Here is a 6,000-nt window from a genome sequence, read left to right on the forward strand (position 1 = left end):
TCTGCTTCCACTGCTGATGACTAGTACACCATGTAGCATTTTTGGCACTAGAACAGCAAAAACAACAATTTTTTAAGTATGAATATGATTTTTCGTCGATCGGCAATGTCATATGATTAATAATTATTTTTCGAGCGTCTTAAATTAGTGGAAGTAAAAGGAAGATATTTTTTTAAAACCGAGTATCATATGCTTTGGCTATATCTAGTAGCAATACTTCACAGTGATCTCCATCGTCGAAAGGGTTGCGAATAGATCTTTCTAGTGCTGCGAGGTATGTATCGATGCAACGTCCTTTGCGGAAGGCAAACTGTTGCTTATTAAACAAATTGTGGTTTTCCAGAGTTCCAATCAACCTTCTGTTTACCATTCGTTCGACTGTTTTACTCACATAGCTTAGTAAAGTTATGGGGCGTTGATTTTCCATTACCTTTGATTCCTTTCCAGGTTTGTGTATGGGAGCTACGAGTCCTTCTTTCCAAGTTTTCTGGATATCTCCAGTTCGCCATACATTGTTTATGGTTTATTTAGGTTGATGCTTCCAACGAATGTATCCCAAGATTGCTTTTTAGCATTGCGTACAACTTTTCTGGACTTGTTCCTAGCTATTTGGAATTCTTCCAAGGCTAGCTACTTGCGAGGATCGCATCGATCCATTTTTTTAACTTGCGGAGTTTTTTCCTACGTAGTCGTATGGCAGTTTTGACGTCTTCGTTTCACCAAGGAACAGCTCGTTTGTAGGCGTTTCCATTAGACCTATTCCTGGAGGAACTTCCGGAGGAATTCCTGGAGGAACTTCCGGAGGAATTCCTGGAGGAACTTCCGGAGGAATTCCTGGAGGAACTTCCGGAGGAATTCCTGGAGGAACTTCCGGAGGAATTCCTGGAGGAACTTCCGGAGGAATTCCTGGAGGAACTTCCGGAGGAATTCCTGGAGGAACTTCGGAGGAATTCCTGGAGGAACTTCGGAGGAATTCCTGGAGGAACTTCCGGAGGAATTCCTGGAGGAACTTCCGGAGGAATTCCTGGAGGAACTTCCGGAGGAATTCCTGGAGGAACTTCGGAGGAATTCCTGGAGGAACTTCCGAAGGAATTCCTGGAGGAACTTCCGGAGGAATTCCTGGAGGAACTTCCGGAGGAATTCCTGGAGGAACTTCCGGAGGAATTCCTGGAGGAACTTCCGGAGGAATTCCTGGAGGAACTTCCGGAGGAATTCCTGGAGGAACTTCCGGAGGAATTCCTGGAGGAACTTCCGGAGGAATTCCTGGAGGAACTTCCGGAGGAATTCCTGGAGGAACTTCGGAGGAATTCCTGGAGGAACTTCCGGAGGAATTCCTGGAGGAACTTCCGGAGGAATTCCTGGAGGAACTTCCGGAGGAATTCCTGGAGGAACTTCCGGAGGAATTCCTGGAGGAACTTCCGGAGGAATTCCTGGAGGAACTTCCGGAGGAATTCCTGGAGGAACTTCCGGAGGAATTCCTGGAGGAACTTCCGGAGGAATCCCTGGAGGAACTTCCGGAGGAATTCCTGGAGGAACTTCCGGAGGAATTCCTGGAGGAACTTTCGGAGGAATTCCTGGAGGAACTTCCGGAGGAATTCCTGGAGGAACTTCCGGAGGAATTCCTGAAGGAACTTCCGGAGGAATTCCTGGAGGAACTTCCGGAGGAATTCCTGGAGGAACTTCCGGAGGAATTCCTGGAGGAACTTCCGGAGGAATTCCTGGAGGAACTTCCGGAGGAATTCCTGGAGGAACTTCGGGAGGAATTCCTGGAGGAACTTCCGGAGGAATTCCTGGAGGAACTTCCGGAGGAATTCCTGGAGGAACTTCCGGAGGAATTCCTGGAGGAACTTCCGGAGGAATTCCTGGAGGAACTTCCGGAGGAATTCCTGGAGGAACTTCCGGAGGAATTCCTGGAGGAACTTCCGGAGGAATTCCTGGAGGAACTTCCGGAGGAATTCCTGGAGGAACTTCGGAGGAATTCCTGGAGGAACTTCCGGAGGAATTCCTGGAGGAGCTTCGGAGGAATTCCTGGAGGAACTTCCGGAGGAATTCCTGGAGGAGCTTCGGAGGAATTCCTGGAGGAACTTCCGGAGGAATTCCTGGAGGAACTTCGGAGGAATTCCTGAAGAACTTCCGGATGAATTGCTGAAGGAACTTCCGGATCAATTCTTGAAGAAACTTCCGGAGGTATTCCTGGAGGAACTTCCGGAGGAATTCCTGGAGGAACTTCCGGAGGAATTCCTGGAGGAACTTCCGGAGGAATTCCTGGAGGAACTTCCGGAGGAATTCCTGGAGGAACTTCCGGAGGAATTCGTGGAGGAACTTCCGGAGGAATTCCTGGAGGAACTTCCGGAGGAATTCCTGGAGGAACTTCCGGAGGAATTCCTGGAGGAACTTCCTGGAGGAACTTCCGGAGGGACTTCCGGAGGAACTTCCGGAGGGACTTCCGGAGGAACTTCCTGGAGGAACTTCCGGAGGAATTTCTGGAGGAACTGTAATGTTGGAAATGTAATAAAAAAAAGTAGAAATTGCTGAGGCTAATGACATAAATAACAGCTGCAACAATCTGCTACCCTTGAAAGTATCTTCTTCTTCTTCTTCTTCTTCTTCTTCTTCTTATTGGCATTACATCCCCACACTGGGACAGAGTCGCCTCGCAGCTTAGTGTTCATTAAACACTTCCACAGTTATTAACTGCGAGGTTTCTAAGCAAGGTTACCATTTTTGCATTCGTATATCATGAGGCTAACACGATGATACTTTTATGCCCAGGGAAGTCGAGATAATTTCCAATCCGAAAATTGTCTAGACCGGCACCGGGAATCGAACCCAGCCACCCTCAGCATGGTCTTGCTTTGTAGCCGCGCGTCTTACCGCACGGCTAAGGAGGGCCCTTGAAATGTAGGCATGGAAAAATGCACTTTTTCGCGGCAATATGTTTTTCCAACGCACCTACAACTACGTAGAACACTGGAAAAGTGTAAAAATTAAAATTAAAAAGTTAGAAATGAGTTTTGAGGATTTAAAAACTTTTCACCCCTATAACACAGCAGAGATGGATATCTGGTGTCTTCGACAAGTGTCGAAAAATTGAAGCTCATGAATCATGCTCTGAGCCACAAACACACCATTTGCTAGTTTCGCTCCGAGTATGTATGCAGCACTTTTCGCTTGAAAACCAGAAAGCTCTCCGGTTCGCCTCTTCTAATGCCCATGCTTCAACATTAATGGTTAAGCCTATCCTCGCCGTTTCCCTCTTCAGTGGGACAAAAGCCTCCACTACTGCTCTGCGATCGATTCCAATGAGGTCGATATCATCCGCAAAGCCCAGGAGCATATGCGACCGTGTGATGATAGTGCCGTTCCTCTGCACGCCAGATCTCCTAATAGCGCCCTCGAGCAATCTTTAACAATAAATTCGAGTGCATCCTTCCTTCAATCCGTCTAAGGTCACAAACGAGGTTAACACTTCGCCTGCAATTCGATTATTTGATTTCAGGCCATCAAGCGTTCCACGTATTAGTCTAATCAGTTTCGCCGGAAAACCATGTTCGGACATTGTCTGCCACAGCTCATTTCTTTTCTCTGAATCGTACGCTGCTTTGAAATCAATTAACAGATTGTGAGTCTGCAATTTGTATTCCGAATTTATCAAGGATCATCCGCAGGCTAAACATCCGTCGTCGATCGGCCCTCACGAAATCCTGCCTGGTATTCGCCGACGAAGGACTCCTCAAGCGTTCACCGGACTTTACCATTCTACAAATCTTCGACGTGCTTCTTCCATCTGGCTGCCACCATAGTATTGTCTGTCAGCAAATTCCCTCGGCCAATGCATGGCGGGCACTGGTGCAGTCTTATGCCGCGTACTATTGATGTGTGCGTAAAACCTCCGCATATCGTTTCTATCCATGTTCTCCTGCTTCAGCTATCACGGTCTCTTTGTTTGCCTTTTTTTCTTTTTAATTGTACGACCACTTGCAAATGAAGGAATATGGGCAAACATATTAATCGAACACTGTTTAATCGCCATGATTCGTCGTTTTCGTCGTATTCGATATCGACTTTTATTCATAACATGGAGACAACACAGTCAAATAAAAAGGTGCAAATAAACAAATAAATAGATGGTCTCCGTGCCTTTTAAAAAGGTTTGTTTTGGAGCGAATTTTAGCCTGTTTACGAGAAGGCAAAAAAAATCGCCGGCGATATAAGCGTCCACTTGAACGATGTTCAAAACAAACGTTTGAGAGTCCTATGCGGCTTAAAATAAGGATTTGAACTTGTAATAAAACGAGTTGATACTATTCCATTGAACTTTGTGTCCACTACTTTTTACTTACTTACAGATACGTATTTCGATCCCAATCTATACCCTCTAGACTAGACTTATCTAAGAGAAACATCCACGAGAAACACGTTCTTTCGAGTGAGCACAATCAAAATTATAAAAATACGTGAGATAATGTGAGAATATTATGTTGCGGTTCCAAATCTTTAAATAAAAATGTGATGCGGTTTCACTACTTTTTGCCACTGGTGTACAAAATCGCAATCAAAACTTTCATAATAGTTTCGTTGCTTATCTCGCAGGTGCATCAAATATAATCATTGATTTATCCTTCCATGATATTATGAAGTCTTCCTTTACCAAGCATACGATGCGTGGCTACAGCAAGACCAACTTAAAATGCTCGGATTCGGTTGCTGATCTTGGTTTAGGAAATTATTTTGAAATTTTTCATTTTCCCTGGGCATAGAGTATTCATGTGACGATTGTTCACAAAAGTATGTTTATTAACTTGGCGAAACCTTGCGAGCCAACAATGTCCCAGTTGGATCAATGCCAACAAAAAGAAGAATACTATGCACTCCCCTGCGGCAATTACAATCAACTGTCGCTTTCAATAGCCATGTGTGCTTCGAACGTGTTGCTTGCAATCATTTTGCTTCGCCTCCTCGTGCCATCATCAATCGCCATACTTCTGGGCGGACCATGCGAATCGATTCAGGAGCAAACACCTGGTCCCACCGAGCTGCTTCACATGTGCTGCTGGTCAACCTGACTTTGCTTCCGGTGCAGTGCTGTCATGGTGGTTACTCAAGTTACTCACCAGTAACCAGCTCTGGGACCAAAAAAATTTTTTTTGCTTACTTTTCACCGAAACGAAAAATAATTTTCTTCTGAAAAATTTTCCGCTCTCTAATCGCTTTTACTGCTCCTACCATTCTGAAATCGCCCCCTTCCCCATTCTCCATGTATCCTATTCAGGATTCCCGGTCCCCTAGAACGTATTATTCGAACTTTTTGCACCCCTGTGGAAATATGTCCTCTGCAGGATCTCCGCCCTCCTATACGAATCCTCTAACTAATTTGCGCCTTCTTAGATTAAAAAAAGTCCTCTACGGGATCTAGAACTATTATTTGAACTTTTTGCGCCCCCGTAGAATTTATTTTTTAAATATCTCCGCCCTCTATACATTCCTCTAACTTTTCTGCACCCCCGTAGATTTCAAAATATGTCCTCTACAGGTTTCCGCTCAAAACGTATTACTCAAACTGTTAGCGCCCTGTAGATTTAGAAATATGTCCTCGGTAGGATCTCCGCCCTCCCATACGTGATCCTCTAACTTTTTTGCGACCCTGCAGATTTAAAAATATGTCCTCCACGGGATTTCCGCTCTCCTAGAACGTATTATTCGAACTTTTTTCGCCCCTGGATTTAGAAATATGTCCTCTGTAGGATCTCCACCCTATATGTATTCCTCTAACTTTTTGCGCCCTATAGATTTGAAAAATGTCCTTCAGAGATTTCGCTCCCTGGAAACTTCAAACTTTTTAGCGCCCCGTATTCCTTTAACTGTTTTGACCCTTAAATTAAAAAAGTACTCTACTATGGGATTCCGCCCCAAGAACGTATTATTTGAACTTTTTCCGTAAATTTATTTATTTATTTTATTTATTTATCTCCGCCCTACTATACGCTGTATTCCTTTAAT

This window comes from Armigeres subalbatus, unplaced genomic scaffold, assembly GCF_024139115.2.
Source record: "Armigeres subalbatus isolate Guangzhou_Male unplaced genomic scaffold, GZ_Asu_2 Contig170, whole genome shotgun sequence".
Lineage (NCBI taxonomy): Eukaryota > Metazoa > Arthropoda > Insecta > Diptera > Culicidae > Armigeres > Armigeres subalbatus.